The sequence below is a fragment of the Calliphora vicina genome, chromosome 1 (assembly GCF_958450345.1).
Source record: "Calliphora vicina chromosome 1, idCalVici1.1, whole genome shotgun sequence".
Classification (NCBI taxonomy): Eukaryota; Metazoa; Arthropoda; class Insecta; order Diptera; family Calliphoridae; genus Calliphora; species Calliphora vicina.
This window is the reverse complement of record NC_088780.1, coordinates 469,902-488,770: the sequence shown is the minus strand read 5'-3', so window position 1 is coordinate 488,770 and position 18,869 is coordinate 469,902. Positions and strand designations below refer to the sequence as shown.

The 18,869-nt window shown below is 29.4% G+C and overlaps 1 protein-coding gene across 1 annotated transcript in view; it reads right to left on the bottom strand.

The window, feature by feature from the left end:
* Fur1 (Furin 1) overlaps window positions 1-18,377 on the bottom strand; it is a 156,612-nt gene extending 138,235 nt beyond the window's left edge. The window contains exon 1 of the mRNA XM_065498593.1: window positions 17,968-18,377. The gene's annotated coding sequence lies outside the window, so the exon portion shown is untranslated. The remainder of the gene's footprint in view (window positions 1-17,967) is intronic.
* Between the last annotated feature and the right edge of the window lie 492 nt (window positions 18,378-18,869).

Below are 18,869 nucleotides of genomic sequence, written 5' to 3'. Positions count from 1 at the left end.
TTGGAAGCTTTATTTCAAATTTATAACTACAAATTTTAAAAATATAAACGTTACAAGATTTTACTGGTAAAGTATTTACTGGGAAGGAAAATGATCAGAGCTATAATTTTTAAACAAATAGTAAAAAATATTTATCTTTGAAACGGAAAACAAAACTGATTTCAAAGCACTTAAATTAGGAATAAATTCAAATTCGAAAGCAAACGGAGTGCTATTTTTTAAATATTGTTAAATTTTAATAGAAATGTAACAATTTCCAATGGAACAATCTCCGAATGAACATTGATTAATATTTGTTAAAAGCGTATTTGGAATTGATATATTTGACCGATCTCAAGAATTCATTAAATTAGAAAAGTTCACTAAAAAACAGAGACCTTGCTTTAATATCCCTCATATATCCAATTCCTGGATAAATTAAAATCACCGCAAGTGAAAATTGTCCATTAACAATAAAGTGATCGTATTTGGTCCAAACATCCCAGAGTCAACTATGACAAACCTTTTATATTTATGACCATTTTAGACCATTTCTCCTATTGAAATCACGAACATTTATTTACATGTGTAATTTTTTCTCGTATGTGTAATTTAGGTATGAGACATGTGTAGTTTATAATTTTCTTGGTGGCAACACTGCATTTGACACGTGTGTGCACTTTGTAGTGCAGAGAGAAGACAATTGGTTACTTTATACATCCCAAGTAATCTAGCGTGAAGACAATTGACACTTATGTAAGGGTCTCTAAGTAATCTGGAGTGTAGTCATTTTAAACGTTTTGTGAGTAATTCGTACAAACTGGTTTTATACAAATTGTGTTGATATAATTCTCATACAGTTTATTTTTATTTTTGCTTAAGTATCTGGTATCCCATGTAACATAGCATGAAGTCACTTTAGTGTCTCTTTATAACCTATGGAGAAGTCACTTCATACTTTTTTTTTGTACTGCACTTTATTTTACCCACCAGAAGCGTTGACTACTTTCGATCAGTTATCAGATAGCCACATTGTATCAAAAGAGTCAATTGAACCCCTACTTAGGACATGTACGTGTTAAAATAACTAGTCAAATAGCTGATCAAGTAACCAGTTACAAAGCTAGTAAGGTAACTGACGCTATGTAACCAGTATGTGAATTTAATGCGTTGCCTACTTTGGACCAGCTATTAGACAGTCCCATTGTAATCAAAAAGAGACAATTGACCCCCTGCCTAGGACATGCCCGTGTTAAAATAACTAGTCACGTGGCTATTGAAGTGACTAGCTCCCACCCTAAATGATGGGTAAAATCACTAGTTCGGTACTGTCTCCTCGAACTGCTGGGATGTTACAGAATTGACGAGTAATCTTTACTCAGTAAAGTGAAACATCCCAGCGGTAAAAATACACATTACGTAAGCGCTTATCTAAGCAATTTAACATAAAAGTGTCATAGGCTGTATAATCGGTGTGCTCTCACTTAGAGTGTAAGCCAAAATATCAGTAGGTGTCACTACTATTTAATTTACATTAAAAGCGGAGTTCTAAGCGAACTTGATGATACGCCTATAAAGACTTGCAAATTAAAATGTAATAAATGTAGATTACAATCCTATTTGCATTTGCAAGTTAAGGAATAGTACCATGCATACTGATTTCGTAATTGAAGGAATACTTTTGTATATTTTCATATATAAATTTCTGGAGAAAAAACCTTAAACTAAAATCAACACCTTCACTTACAACACAAATATAAATTTTATCGATTTTGTTTTTCATGTATAAACAAGAAAGAAACGGTAGTTTATTTATTTTTAGTGAAAAATAAAAAACAAAAAAAAAAATAAATAGCTACTGACTATCCGCTTAAATCGTAATCGAAGTTATAATTAGTACATGATGTGTTGGATTACGCACAGATTATACTCTAAGTACTTAGATTGATCGCTTAGAATATCATCCTGACGTTATCGATTATTATCTAGGTACTTTGTTTCATTGTTTTATAAACCTTTGAAAATTGTTTATGAATATGGGGGTAAATCTTTAATATCGTATAGTTAATATTATAAATGAATTTATAAATAATTTTCATATTATATCATTTGTTTGTACATTTTTAGCTTCTCAGGTAACATACAACAGCTTGCAATGGTGAAAACATTAAGGAAGCAATACCTCCTCTTGGTCTTCGAATCGAATTTAGGAAGAAACTTTTAAGTGGACAAAATTCAGGTAAGAATTTAACAATACAGATTTTTGCAAATATAATTTAACAAATCTTAATCTTAATCTATAGTTTGGCGTCGATGACGACACAATTTCTGTTGAATCCAAAGTTGACAACTGAACTAATTGAAGAAGATGACTTTCGTGGCAAACGAGTTTTAAGCAAGGTAATAATTGTTAAATTGTATTAAATTTAAATTAAAAAAAAACAAAATAAAATTTATTAAAAATAAAAAATAATGTGTTTTTCTTAAATCAATCTTAGTTTGGCTTACATCAAGTACGAATTCGGGCTTAAAACAATCCTATTTTTGGATTATATCAAGTATTTTTGGATTATATCAAGTACGAATTCGTGCTTAAATCTAGTTCAGAATTCTTGAAACAAGCTTATTTTGCGATTAATTCAATATCGGACATTCTTAAATCAATCCGATTTTTGGATTATATCAAGTACGAATTCGTGCTTAAATCTAGTTTAGAATTCTTGAAACAAGCTAATTTGCTCAAATATTAAAATGATTTTCGGAAGTGGGCATTATATGGGAAACTTGGTGAGGCGAGTTCGGCATATATAAAACTTATTTTTGCTGAATTTGGTTTTTATATCTATATAACTAAGGTATTTATGAGAGCTTAACTATTATCAGATATGGTAATCGTGTGGGGGCTATGAGAAATGATGTACCCATTCTAATCAAATTCAATAGGCTTCGTCCTTGCGGCAATACAAGAGCTTGTACCAAATTATCTTTGAAATTGCGACCTGTAGTTTGATTACAAGGTTTACAGGGACGGACAGACATCGCAAAATCGACTCAGAAAGTGATCCAGAACAGATTGGTATACTTTAAGGTGGGTGTTGGGACAATATTTTTGCACTTAACTTTTGCAAATATAAACCGATTTCGACAAGTTATGTTTATTTATATTCTATTGTCTTTAAAACACTGTGTAAAAAAATAGGTTTTCATAGAAAAAAATTAAAATAACTTTGTTGAATTTGAAAAACGACGAAAAAAATATGCAAACTTTTTATAAAAACATACATCATTTCATTTTATGAAAGCTTAATTCTTTGAAAAATTTTGAAAATTTTTAAATCGGTCTAAAAATGTGTGAGTTAGAGGTACTAAAGTACTACATAAAACAGTTTTTTCAAAATAACTCAAAATTTTGAGGGTGTTTCAAAAACTTTGAAAACGGTTTTAGTATTCCCTCACCTAGGCCTACAACTCCCATTAGGTCGCTTTTCAAGTTCTGACAAAAAGTTTTATTTTGTAGCAGAGTGTTTTCTTTAAGTTCTATTTTAATACGACAATGAGTTTTTAAATTATACTTAAATGGATTCCACTACCGATGCGGTGAAATTAAGGCTTATTTTGTTCATTTATTTATTTTGTTCATTTTTTCCTGGAATAAAAAATCGAATATTATAAAGCTCTTGATTTCTCAAGGAGTTATAAAAACTAATTCATACAAAAATCGGATAAACATCAAGAATTCTTTGGAAGGTTTCAAAGTAAATGACATCTTCCAAACAACTTGTTAAAAAATCGATGAATCAACTTTTTGAAAACTGACAATGAGGTAAATAGATGTAAAAATGCTTGTCGTATGTAATTATGCCATATTGCAACTTTTGCTTGTTAAACTCAACATAGTAAAATTTGGTATTAAAAATATAATTTAATTTTTTTTATGGGGACAAAATTGGGGATTTCAATTTTGAAATGGGGATTTTTTGGGGACATCGACTTTCAGATTGGGGATATGAGGTAAACTTTGCCTGGCAACACTGTCACCTATACACATGCACATAGTAAATTCTCTCCCAGCGGCGAAATTTTTGAGGCTATAAGGCCTTCTGTAAAACCTTCCTGGACCTTTTATTAGATCCAGTACTCATGCTTGCTTGCCTTCTCAGGAAGACCTTATGGAAGGCCTACCTGCTCCCTTCTTTTTGTTGCTACAAACGTAGTACAAGCAGAAAATACCGTTAAAAACTCACATTCCAAAGACAAAACTACAAATACAAAAAAATGCAGAAAGTGAAGAGAAAAAAAGAAGTAAACTTAAAATAGTTTTGATTAAATTCTTGGACAAAGCGGTTGTGCGAATTTTTTACTTGGTCATTATTGGTTTTTATTATTAAAAAATTAAAATAAATAAGATATCGCTTAGGCCGGGTAAGTTATTAAATTTTAAACATAGTTTAGGCTTAATCAAAGATGCAATTTATTTAACAAAATTTATTTACATAAGGCCTGAAAACAAGCCTGTGAAGAAGTCCTGCTACCAGGCCTGTTGAAGAAGGTAAAGCAGAAGACCTTGTCTGGCTAGGACATCGTGTGTAAAAAAATATATGAGTATGGAATGGGTCAATAAGACCTTGTGTCTGCTAAATAAGGCCTTCCAGAAGGCCTGCTTACTACTTCTTTTCGCCGCTGGGCTCTATCCGCCGGTCTATGATTTAGTTGCAAATATTTGAACACTAGTGCATTTTAAAACATGTGTATGGTAAATGATCTTTAAAATGTTTATAACTGAAAATGCTTTCAATGTCAAGTATTAATATGTGCTTTTAACTTCACAGCCATCCAAAAATCTTTCACTTTAAAAAACCTGTTATAAAAATATCAAACAAATACAAATGGTAGATTAAGTATTATAAAAAATACTTAGTATATAATTTGGATACATGAAGGTCAACTGATAAGTGAATGATCGTTCATTATACAATAGGGATGCAGTTTTGATTTAATTTATTAAATATTTTTGAAATAGATGGCCAAATCAGTTTTGTTGGAGTCCATAGATTTTTTAGTTTTTCTCGATCACTTCGTGTAGTATTTTTTTAGTGATACAACTTGAAAACATCATAAATATGTTTTTTTTAACTGATTACTTAATTGTTTTGTTTGAAAGATATGAATTTTACCTCCAAACATAAAAAAATATTTCTGAAAATCGGCAAATGGTTGAGTTACTGTAGTTAAAGTCAAGATGCTCTCCAAAAAGCCAAATATGTTTATAAAAAGAAAAGCATATAGCATTTCTATGAAAAAATCGAAAAACTTGTTAGCACAAAAAATTCATATACATAAATAAGAAACGCAAATATTTTATTGCCTCGTGAAGAAAATTAAAATTGGTTGAAAAAGTATTCTTATGTACTCATGCGTATTCCTAGTTGTCTCGTTGAGTGGACAACGACTACTAAAATGTAAGAGCATAAGAATACGTGTGATTTGATTCTGCACAATTGTGCTATGGGCTGCGCATTACTGGTTTTAAGTCAGCGTTGCCGCTTTGGTCCAATTGGACCAAAATTGGTAGTTTGATGTTAACAAATTGACTTTTGGTAGTTTGGTTGGTTTGTTCCGATATTTGTCGTATTTTGGTAGGCTACGATATTTCTGAATACATAAGTATTTTTAAGAACAAAATAATTGAAATAATAACGAAAAAACTACTTATGTTAAGCCAAAATAATAAAACTACATATTTGCAAAATATGAAGATAGCATTTTCATAAATATTTAGTTTAGTCAGTTAAATGTGTATTTATTTAGTAGTGTTGAGTTCAAAAAATGCCACAGCGCTCTCAAAACTTTTATTTTCTAATAATATGTGTTAAACTCTGCTTCAATATTTCTGTTTCATCTGACACTTTAAATGTCCAATTATGGAAATTAAGACACGTAATTTATTTCTATATGAAACTTATTTGTGTTGAATTTTTTCGGGATACCAACACTTTTAGGAGTTTTATGCTCGTTTAAGTAATTTTCGGAAGAGGCCCTTGAATTGAATTTTTAGGTGTAATTTATTTGTAAAAATGTTATTTAATATCTATATAAATCAAGCATTTATGACGGATAATGTCTTATTTCTGGAGGACATTTATATGGGGGCTATGTGAAATACATGGACAACTAGCCAGACAGACGTACGAAGGACATCGTTAAATCGACTCAAAAATAAAATCTCGAAAACTGAACGATTTTAACATATTTATGATTGTAGTGTAATTAAATAACTTTCTTCCTCTGGGTAATTTTATAGCAGCAATAATATAATTATATAGTTAACTATTAATTTTGAAACGAATCCATATATCATTTCTCAAATATTTTAAATTTGGTAGGTTTTGGTAGGCTTTGGTAGTTTTTAATTAGAAATTTGGTAGGAAAAATATTTTATGAGTGGCAACGCTGTTTTAAGTTAACTCAAATTCCGACAGGGAAGCGACATTTTTAAGCCGTTTGCGTCTAACTCAAATAACTGGACATACTGATTAAAAATAAAAACAAAACAAATATATACAGTTTTAACTGTCATAATCATGAAGAAAAAAAAGTTAGAACTTATTTTTTCTCATTTGCTTTTTACTCTCTTTAATGTTTGTTTATTTCTGCATCAGCTTTGAGTGTGTCAATAGCAGCGTTGCTGTTTTGGGCTTTTCCTACCAAATTTGGTAGGATTTTTTTCGTTTGGTAGGAAGGTAGTTTAAATTGATTTTTGGTAGGTTGGATCAAAAAGTACACAGAGAAAACAGATTCGTGATAGCAACCGAATTTGTTTCCAATCGAATGATTCGGTTGCACACATAGAATTTTTCAGTTCTAACAACAAAAAGTCAGTTGATAAAGAAGAATTTCAGTTGAGGCAGAATTTCAGTTGAAGGGGTAACTTTAGTTATCCCTTCCAAAATATGGTAGCCACAACTGTAAAATTCGGTCACTAAGATAGTAGCATTCGATTGGCAACAAATTCGGTTGCTATCACGAATCTGTTTTCTCTGTGTATTCATTTACAAGATAGATTTATCGCATTATTAGAGATCACTAACACTGCAGCCACACGATCAAGTTTTTCTTGATAGTCTTTTACATATACTGTTTGTCAAAATTTATAAAAATTGAAAGCGGTGACGTAGGCAGCACGCAACTTGAAAACAATAGACGAGATAGCGTCGATTTTGGGAATTTAAAAAACCGGGAAGTCGAAATACCCAATTTATGGGAATTAAGAAAATCGGGAAGTAAAAATACCCAATTATATAGTAATATTAATGCAAATGGAAATAAAAGCAAAAAACATAAAACCTAAGAAATACTAGAAAACTATAATTTAATTTTAACAAAAATTACTAGTTGGAATTTAGGTATAAGAAGGTTAATCAAAAATGGCAAAAAAAATCGTTGCTGATCTACCACGGGAAATATGGGAAGTGGCTCGGTACAAGCCATATATATTATGAAAGTAGACAGTTTTTGGAACATAATGAGACAATCGTGCTAAAAATCGTGTGAGTGGTTCCATAGAAAAATGACTTCCTCCAAAATGGCCAAAAGAAATCGTTGCTGATTTATTACGGGACACATGTGAAGTGGCTCGGTACAAGCCATATATATTATGAAAGTAGACAGTTTTTGGAACAAAATGAACCAATCGTGCTAAAAATCGTGTGAATGGTTCCAGAGAAAAATAGGTGCCTCCAAAATGACCAAAAAAAATCGTTGCTGATTTATAACGGGATACATGGGAAGTGGCTCGGTACAAGCCATATATATTATGAAAGAAGACAGTTTTTGGAACATAATGAGACAATCGTGCTAAAAATCGTGTGAATGGTTCCAGAGAAAAATGACTTCCTCCAAAATGGCCAAAAAATTAAAATAGTGCAAATTTAAAAACCTTTGTCTTGAGTTACAAAACATTTATTTTGATAGATATCCCACTCGCATCCCACTAAGCGACAAAAAGGGTGTTAAAGGAAAACACATAAGCTTTCTTCTGAGCAAAAAAAAAATTAAAAAATGGGTCCATTTTTTTAAAAAAAGTCAACAAAGTTTTTGATTTTGCAAAAAAATTCAAAAATTTTAAATCTTAAGTTACAAAATATTTTTTTTGATAGATATCCCACTCGCATCCCACTAAGCGACCATATAGGTCGCTTAGGAAAAGACCTAAGCTTTCTTAAAAAAAATAAAAAGGGCCCATTTTGAAAAAAAAGTCAAAAATATTTTTGATTTAAAAAAAAAAAATCAAAAATATTTTATTAAATTTTTTTAATTTTTTTTTTCGAAAGATTGCATAAATAGCTATCTAAACTATTTGGGACACATTTTGCTAAGAACAATAGGTAATAAGTTATATGGATAAAAAAAAACACCTGTTTGGCCAAAATGTCAAATTTTGACCTCCTATAACTCAGAGAGTTCATTACCGATCTTGTTGAAAAATGGTGTCCGAATTACTATCCAATAGAACTAACATTGGTGCCAATGTTACATCGATTTCAAAAGTTGGTTCACTTGACGTGAAATGCCCCATATACTAATTATAAAAAATAATAATGCATCCACAACAAAGGTGAAGGGTATATAAGATTCGGCATAGCCGAATATAGCACTCTTACTTGTTCAGTAAAGAAATGATCAAGAATAGGGGACTCAATGGTATTATGATAACAAAAAATGAGAACTAAACCAAACTAAGGAGTAATTTTTCGTTCTTCAAAATGGTACATATGACTCTGAATGAGTTAGAATTAACAAAAGGAGACTTTAGTGGTATCTTTCTTTAGCATTTTCTATAATAATGGACCCAGAATCATGATGCTGATTAGGAATACAAAATGTGGGTCTTTATGGTACTTTTTTTATTCTAATAATACGTTGCGAATGAGCTAGAATTCACACTACAATGAATCAATAAACAAGAAACTAGAGAAATGTTATCCTGAATTAGTATTAATTCACTAAGGGAAACTTAATAGTACTATTTCTTTCTTCCAATTGGGGTGGCGAAGCGCACCGAGCCAGCTAGTACTCCATACTTTTATCAGATATTTGAAAACAACTAAGTCTTTGTTACAAAAATTATACATTATTTTTTTAAATTAATTAAATAAAGAGTAATTTGGTTTAATTATCAAGAAATACTTGTAGATCAATATTTTTAAATGAGTTTGTGTCATTCTTTATTTCCTTGCATAGCCTGCGAAAGGTAGCCTGCTACATCATCTGAAACAATTATAGTAATAAAATTTAAAAAATTTAAAGAAATTTTAAGATATTTTTATCGATCTGTTTTTAGGGATATTGGATGAAAAAGTTTGTTTCTAATTTCTAAACCTTGAATTTGTCTACTGAAAATATGTAGATTAAAAGTAATAACCGAAGAATAATTGTCGGCTTCGGCTAAAACCGAAATGGAAACTCTAATTAAATGGTTCTAAAGCATTGGTCTCCGGCAGTACGCCCGCGGGCATCGTCTATGTGTGAGTTTCTTATACATGTGAAACCGAAATTAAAAAACGAACATGAATTATTTTACAAGTGTTGGCAGTAGGGTATTCAATCGATTAACCGTTAATCGGTTAACCGATTAATTTTGGACGGTTAACTGTTCGAATAATTTGAAATTGCCGATTTTCAAATAACAAATAAACCGATTAATTTGTGTCGATTAACCGTTTAATTGAAATTCCTTTTTTTGCACTTTAAATTTTATTTTGTATTTATTTTTCCATTTCAATTCAAATACAAATTTCAAATTAAAATTAGATATTTTTTGAACATCCAATAAACATGTTTAGTGAGTATGTATAACAACTGACAAATTTAATTTACATGTAAACTTTTTTTTTGAAATGAGTCTTTTATCATTACTGAACGAAACTATTAAATTAATCAATATCTAAAACAATCCAAAAAGGAATATTCTTGATTTCTCCAAAATATACAATCGAGACAGTTTATTCCAAGAAAAGTTTTATTAAATCTAAAGAAAAAATCGTTTAAATTATATTCTTTTTATAAAAGATTATTTCAGAAGATCTCACTAAAACTATAATAAACTCACACATCGCTCATTTGCTGCAACAACGTCATAATTCAAAAAAAGTCGTTTCGAGAAAAATATCTTTGAATATTTTATGACATTTTACTATTTCTTAAACAAGTCATGCGATTTCAGAAATTTAAATAGGAGATTTTAATATCTTTCTAACCTGATAAAACTATATGAAAGATTATAGAACAGCGCATATTTTGTATTACTCAGTTCAATAAACACGGATTTTGAATAATGATGTTGTTGCAGCAAATAGGCGATATGTTTACAAAAATGATCTCAAATGCCTTATTTGCCATTTTTTATGTTTTTGTATAAAAAATTTGTTGTTGTATTTTCAATTTGAAATGAAAATATAAATTATTCGGTTAATCGAATAATTTTAAATTAACCGATTAAATCTAAACCTCGATTAATTATTTGCTCGATTAACCGATTAAACCAGAAACCCGATTAATTGAATACCCTAGTTGGCAGTGAAGCATATTTTTATAAGAAAATTTGGTTTAGTGTACACATATCGTAACAGTAGAATACGAAGCAAATGTATTGTTGTGAGAGTTTGGTTAACAATGTTGTAAAGTTAATTTAATTTTAGCTTTTAAAAATTCTTCTGATGTTGAGAAATGCTGAGATTGTTGTAACAAAAATTACATTAACAACTTTTCCATTTTTCCAACAAAAAAATTTTATTTTAAAATATATATACTTACTTTTTTAAAGTCACTCAAGGTCAACTTTTCTCATTTGAATATGTATTTATAATCCACTTTTTGTTTTAATACAAATTTTTAAAGTGAGACTTTGAAAAGCATTGCTTGTTATAGGTACATACATATTGTTACGAAATTGTACTTGAATTTTAAGGGCTGATTTAAAAGTAGCATAATGCTTTCAAATAACAGTGCTGTAATAGCAAACTGTAACCTATCTGTGGGCATTATTAAATAAAAGCTTTCAGTTGACCATTGATCGTAAGTTGGCAACGCTGTTTGAATTCGAATGTTCAGTTAAAGAACATTGTAGAAAATACACCAAAGATGGCGTATGATCTAGAATATTCGAACTTTGACAGTTAAAAAGCAATCTAGAGTGCAGATGGCAGTGTTATAAATAGTGGCAGAGGTTGCAGACGTTAGTGAGTTTATCAGAGACGCTTTTCGAATAAACATCAACTGAGTGCCTTGAAGTGTGTTGTGTTTTTCAATTGAATTCGTCTACATTATAAAGTGTGTCTTTATTTCTGCGAATTTATAAACGTGTATAAAAAACACTGAGTGACTATTTAATTCTGTTGTTGTTGTACATTTGAATAAATAAAGAGTTGTTACCATTTTCAAACTACTAAACGGCTTTTATTTGCAATCAAAAGTATCCGGTTTATTTAAAGGAAATAAACCAAACGTTTTGAAAAGGTTAAAACGTAACAATATAATTTAGACAAAAAAGGAAAGAAGGTATACTTTTGTTGCAATGGTGAAGAAGTAAAATCAGCGTTTAATAATCCTGATACTATTTTTTTATTGTATTTACTTCTACACAATACTTTATTCATACTACATACATGTATCAGTTAATTTAAAAACATTTATACTCTGCTTGTTTATATATTATTTCGAAAAACAGAAACTTCATAAATAAAAAAAGTATAACTAATATTCTAAAATGAGGAAATTTTGCCTCAGGTTTCGCTGAAATTGGCGTTTGAATTACATACATATTTGTCCCATGCGAATTATATATTCTATGGATTCCATATATCGCTCATTTGCTGTAACAACGTCATAACTAGAGATGCCAAACGGGGAATCCCGTTCCCGAAAATCCCGGGGTTTTCGGGATTTTTTCAACCCCGAAGCCCGGGATTTTTTAATTTTAATTTTTCGGGATTTTCCAAGTCCCGTTTTTCATAAATAAATAGGGGAAATTGTCATTTTTGTGTTAATAAAGGAAAGCGGTATTTTTGGTTTTCCTTGAGTGGGGCTCTGGAAAATCAATTCTTCACCTTTTTTTGTAAGTTATCTAACAAAACTCAATTTAAATCCTCTGCAAACGAAATTGATTTTATCTCAGATGAGGAGCTCGAACAAAATGAAAATATTTCGATTGCTCAAAGGCTAAAACATATTATTAATAAATGTAAAAAACCCAAATAATAACGAAACCAAGTTATAATGTAGATTTGCAACTTGCTAAAGAAATAGATCACTTTATTTCTGAAGGAACAAGAGGAAAATACTGGCAGATTTGTTTTGCCAATGTCAAAGATTTAATGTGAAAGATGTTTTTCGGCAGCAAAATTCGTTCCAGAATGGCAGACGAAACCATAGATGTAATAGTATGCTTTTTAGTGTCTAATAAAAATGAATTGCTAAATAAAAAAATTTACTTTCAATTGTAAAGACATAATTATTTACGTTTCTTTCTTATAATTTTTCGGGATTTTAGATTTCCCGAAAATCCCGAAACCCCGGGTCGGGATATCGGGATATGCGCCGTTCTTTAGTCTTTCATATAGTTTTATCAGTTATAAAAAAAGTCAATTATTTTTTTATGAGAGTGTTGTTTAAATACAGATTAGGAAGATATCTACTATTAAAATCAGCATTTATTTCTAAAATTGCATGATTTGTAGGAAATTTATTTAAGAAATAGTAAAATGTCATAAAACATTCAAAGCCGTTTTTCTTGAAACGACTTTTTTTGAATTATGACGTTGTTGCAGCAAATGAGCGATATGTATATTTTTTTGAATTGGGACCAAAACGAAGAAATTGGATCGTTTTAAAAATAACATAGCCGAGGTATCCTACTTTGGCTATGAGGTCCAAAATCAAAACTTAAACTCGACAACACTTCCTCTATGCGCATGTCAAATTTCATTCAAATCGGACCAACTTTTTAGAAGTTACAGATTTATTTCCCTTTTTTGCGACGGTCACGTTCGACATAATAGAATTGTATCGTATTTTTTTATTTAAAATTATGTTTTGGTTTCATAATATCATATGGGAAATTCCACGAGAATCGCTACCACGCACGTTGGGTTCAAATGGTATAAAAGTGGCGATTAATTCAAATTTAGAAATAAAGTTTTGATAATAAATTTTGGTATATGGTAAAAGTATATAAAATTCTACATCACCTGCTGTAAAAATAAATCAACTAAGTTGTTTACTTTCTTTTCAGTGGGTCAAAGTTAGCAAATTATTGCTGTTTTTAAAAAAAGTGAAAAAATTGGACATTTTTACAATTCAAGTGATTATTGTTAGTATTAAATCTATTAAAATTAAATCTTTTATAATGGAACCTTCAACATCAGTTATTAAAGAATATAGTAAATTTTTTTTTTTATAGAAATTATGTGTACCTAATATTTTTAATAATTTTTTTAAAAAAGGTTCAAAATTGGGATCATTTCCGCATTTAATGGGCCACAAGTATTAAGTTAGTAATAGTTGAAATTAGTTTTATAGATTTTAGAATAGTATAGGATATCAGCTTATGTTTAAGAAAAAAAAAGCCCAGACGATGCCCGGCCCTTTTTTCATTTTCAACAAGACCAGTAAATGATAACAACGATGAAGATAGTGATGATGATATAGATAATGATTATAATGAGCTTATGATAATTGGGATATTTGTGGAGAATTTAAGAATGCAGAATAATACAAATATTTTAATATAGGTATTTTTTATTAAGAAGTTAAAGCGAAACCAAAGATTCCCCCAAAACTTTTAATTTTTTTATTTTTTCAGATTAATTTTTACATTTACTGAATTAATGAAAGAAAAACTGGATACAAATTTATACTAATAGCAATACATATTATATATTAACTTATTCTTTAAATTTATTTTGATTTCAAACTTACAGCGAAAAACAAAAAACGACTAACAGTTTGAAATCTTTTTTTTTAAAGCTGTGCTTTTATGATTCATGATTATTCGTTACAAAAATTTATAATAATCTCTTTTGTGACTTTTTTTTTTAAAAAAAAAATTTTACATTTATAAAATTTTGTGAAAAACAAAAATTTAAATTTAAATTAAATTTATACTAATATAAATACATGTAATACATTTATTATTTAAATTTTTTAATAGCACATTAAGTATGCATTAATTTCCAATTTTATTCAATAATTTATCGCTTTCCATTCTAAAGTTACAGCATAAATTGTTAACAAAGGTGTTTTTTCCAAAAAAAACTAAAATGCTGTGTTTTAATGTGCTTATAATAACTCATCAATAAAAAAAATTATATTTTAAAACTACGGCTTCTATGAATTAATCGCCACTTTGGGAACCCACTGTGCCACGACAGAAAGAAAACACTTGAAGCTTTTTTCAAGATGATTTGAATAGAAGAAAATAATAAAATGTTACTATGTGAAAGTATTTAGATCATATTACAACATTTTAAGGACAAAAATAAATTGCGGCGAAAACAAGGCTCCCAATTAGCTTGTAGTATGAAATGAATTTGACTCTGATTGTTTTTTTGCTATTGCCAAATTGTTTTTTGAAACCGAATGTATATTTTCTATTCACTTTTTTAGTTTTTGTATACATACACATCTGCTCAAAATAATAGATACACCTAATTGGAAAAAATTTAAATGGCGGTAACATTGAAAATTTCCTCGCAAGCGTTACCCTAGGTCTCCAAGTAGCAATTTTTATTGCTAAGCTCAAGCAGTAACGTCGGCAGAGCAACAGCAGAGTGATTGCTGATTGCTTTAGGTGGAGAAAATGTTCGTCACAAATACAAAATTTTCAAAGCGAGAAGTTCTATGAAAAACTGTGGTTTATTTTACGTTAAATGATTTTTTTCACTAATTTCTATGTTTTTTTGTTTGTTTTGGTTCTTAAATAAATTAAATATGGATGAATTAATCGCATCGAATCATAGAAAGAAGAAATTTTACATTAATGACAACTGAACTGACAGCACAAAGTATATTCTGTGCTGACAGCTTATTGCTTAGCAATAATTGCTCAGACAATCAGCAGAGCAATCATTGCGCAATGGATTGCTACATATGGCAATTTGCGGTCTACATTCGCAAATTTCATTGACGCAATCAAATTTGACAATTGCAGCAATAAATATTGCTACGTGGAGACCTAGGGTTAAGAATACATCATATTATTAAAATTTCTATCTGGCAATGTCATGTCAGTCAAAAATCTGGCAACTATTTGCTTTCATGTTGATTTTTAAAAACGATTTTATTTAATTACAAAAAATTATTTGCTCATAAAAATAGATACACATCAGTAATTTGTAATTTGTTTATATACAATTTTTTTTTTGTGCAATTTTTTGTTCCTATTTACGTGAAACAGTAAGTATAATTTAAATTTTAGCAACAATTTTATAAAAAATAGGACTCTTTTGAAGAAAATGGGACGAAATCATCATTGTACCGAAGATGAGAAAAAAATTGTTCAAACGATGAGAAATCAAGGAAAATCATTACGGGAAATAGCAAAGAGCATAGGAAGATCTTTACATTTTGTCCAAAATGCTTTATCTAAAAAACAAAAAAGAGAAACTCGCGGTAGACCAAAGAAAACCAGTCCAGAAACAGATAGGCGGATCGGCCTTATGGTTAAAAAAGACCCTTTCATATCATCGAAAGCTATTTCTGCGGAGCTATGTAACGAAATCAGTCCACAAACAGTTCGTCGTCGTCTTTTACAAGCTAAATTGCCGGGAAGAATTGCCAGAAAAGTGCCACTAATGCGCCAAAAAAATATCAAGACAAGATTAGAATTTGCTAAAGAGCACTTACAATGGTCCGGGTGTGAAGGCGAAAAAAAATGGAGAAATATTTTATGGAGCGACGAAACAAAAATAAATTTGTTTGGACACGACTGCCAAAGAAATGTACGCCGACCAAAAGGAAAAGAATTCCACGTTAAATTTACAAAAAAGACGGTAAAACATGGCGGGGGAAACATAATGGTTTGGGGTTGCTTTTCATGGAATGGTGTTGGTCCGATATTCCGAATAGAAGATACCATGAATGCTAGTGGGTATAGAGACATATTGGAAAACGTAATGCTTCCATATGCATCGGAAAATATGCCATTAATATGGACATTCCAGCAGGACAACGACCCAAAACATAGTTCAAGATTAGTTAAAAACTGGTTCTTGGAGAATAACGTACCTGTTTTAAGCTGGCCCAGCCAATCCCCTGATTTAAACCCAATAGAAAACTTGTGGAGTGAATTAAAGATAAGGCTTTCGAAGGAAGTTTTCAAAAATAAAGACGATTTATGGGGGAAAACGCAAAAAATATGGTACGAGATTCCATTGGAGAAGTGTCAGAACTTGATATCCAGTATGCCCAGAAGAGTGGAGAATGTTTTACAAAACAAAGGTGGATATACTGGATACTAGCTTTACTTTAATAATAAACTAATTTTTTTAAGATAAAATTTATTAGCTTTTGTTTAATAAGAATTTTTAAAAATGTATCTATTATTATGAGCACCAAATTTTTCGAAATTTAAGAAATTTAATTTACTTTATAATATTTATTATTAATTATGAAATATTTTGTTTTTGTTTTTTACTCTCCTTTTAACTATAAATAAAAATCGACTGAATTTTTTTTATAATTTTACAATATACCATTATTTTTTTTCGTTTTTAAAAAATAAATTTTGGTGTATCTATTATTTTGAACAGAATATATATTGTTTTATTATGTCACGTACGGTATGTCACGTACGATATTAAATTTTATTTATTATAAAATCATCCAAAGATTGTTTTTATTTAAATATGACGGATTGTAAAGGAAAAATATTTCGTTTAGTGTAAGGAATTAAAAGAAAACATAACGCCTCTCACGATTCGAATATTTGCGCATATTTCAACATGTACCTCAAAATGAGTTCCGGTTTATGTCACGTACGATATACCCTTATTTCGCTCAATATTTTGGACAACAATATTTCGAAAGAACTTTTTATTATTTTAAAATATAGTACCCTCTGAATGGAACATAAAGACCAAATTATTTTTCAGATACTCTTATTTTTGCAAAATCTATTCCACTCTGTAGGCGTACAAATGTCACGTACGATGATATGGAATTGCCCATATGTATATAGATTTTCTTTTTTAAAGCGTATTTTTTAAATCTTAAGATAATTTTTAAGCGCATAAAACACTTTATAGAGCATATTTCCGGTTTCGCTGATTATAAAGAATATTTCCACATTGGCCTTGATAACTCCCGGAGCAATATCAATAAACTCATACATATGTGCCAATATTTTCCAAGTCATCTTAAACTAATTATGTTTAGGAACTCAGAACTCAATGATCTTAAAAATTGATTTTGCTTGACCGTCAACTTTTGTTTGGCTCGCTGTTTTGCTTTCAAATAACTTTTTATTATTTAGTATTTCATAGTAAAATAACCCATAAGTGACACAATTAAATTCTTTTTTAACAATAATAAATGAACATAAAAAAGCGAATTTCCATTAATACTGCAGATACCTACATATGAATATTTTCTATGTATGAGAGGAAAAAAATATATTTTTTATTCGCAAAATTATCAATATACCTACAATACATAAATATTTTGGTAAACGCCCGCAACAATGTCCCAACAATTCGACAGAAAATTTAAAATAAATTTATGAAAAATACCTTTAAAAGTATGTAAATCTTTCATATAAACAAAACAATGGCATTAAAACAATGCCACACAATTATATTGTTATTGTTTTGTTAGCATTGATTTTTAAAGAACATGGTGGAAGGAAATGCGAATTTGTTAATTTTTTGTGTATAGTATTTTTTTACATTTTGGCCATTATCTCCCGTGTTCACAATGAATGTAGTTATTTATTACCTTATTTTTTGGTGGTTGTATTATTTTGTGTCGTTTTATTTAATTTATTTGTATGTAGTTTTATATTGTTTAATTAAACATTGAAAATAATTAACACGTTGACACAATTTTGATTTTACTGAATAAATTGTTCGTTCCTTTGTTGTTTTATTTCATTATTATCAATGGAAGATTTAATAAATTATTATACGTGATTTTTTTCATGAAACTTTTACTCAGCTCTCACAACCATTTACAAAGAATACTATTTTAGAAACTATTAATCAATGACTGATTATAAATATATTTTTTAAAGTTATATTCCGATTTTATTTGTATTTGCAATTTTTTATTCTCTAAAAACAACTGCAGAAACACGAGCAAACACACAACCACGACGCGTAATAAAAGATTATTAGAAAATGAGACAGTGATACCAGATTAAATATTGTACATATATTGCTGGCGATAATAAAAAATAAAACAAGTTAATTCTGCGAATTGTTAACATTTTAAAACAAAATTATTGAAAATATGAATTCAAACGAATGCATAAATATACATTGCGACATTATTAACTTAACAGATACTTCTTAATATTTTTTTTTCAAAGTGCAATAAAATATTTTCTACATCCGACAACACTTTTGTAAAGTTTATCTTTTTATTTTTGCACCTTATTTATACCTACCTATTAATTGTATTAGATCTTACTTATAGTTTTTTGGTCAAATTATACAAGATATTAATGTTGTTAAAATTATGACAGACTTTTCTTAAGCGATTATTTTTTATTTGAAAATTTTATATTTTTTTTACTCAAACTCAAGGTGCATTTAATAAGGTGCCATCGGCAGCACAGCTGATTATAGAAATAGCACACATAAATGTCAAACTACATATATAAAAATATTCACCCGTAC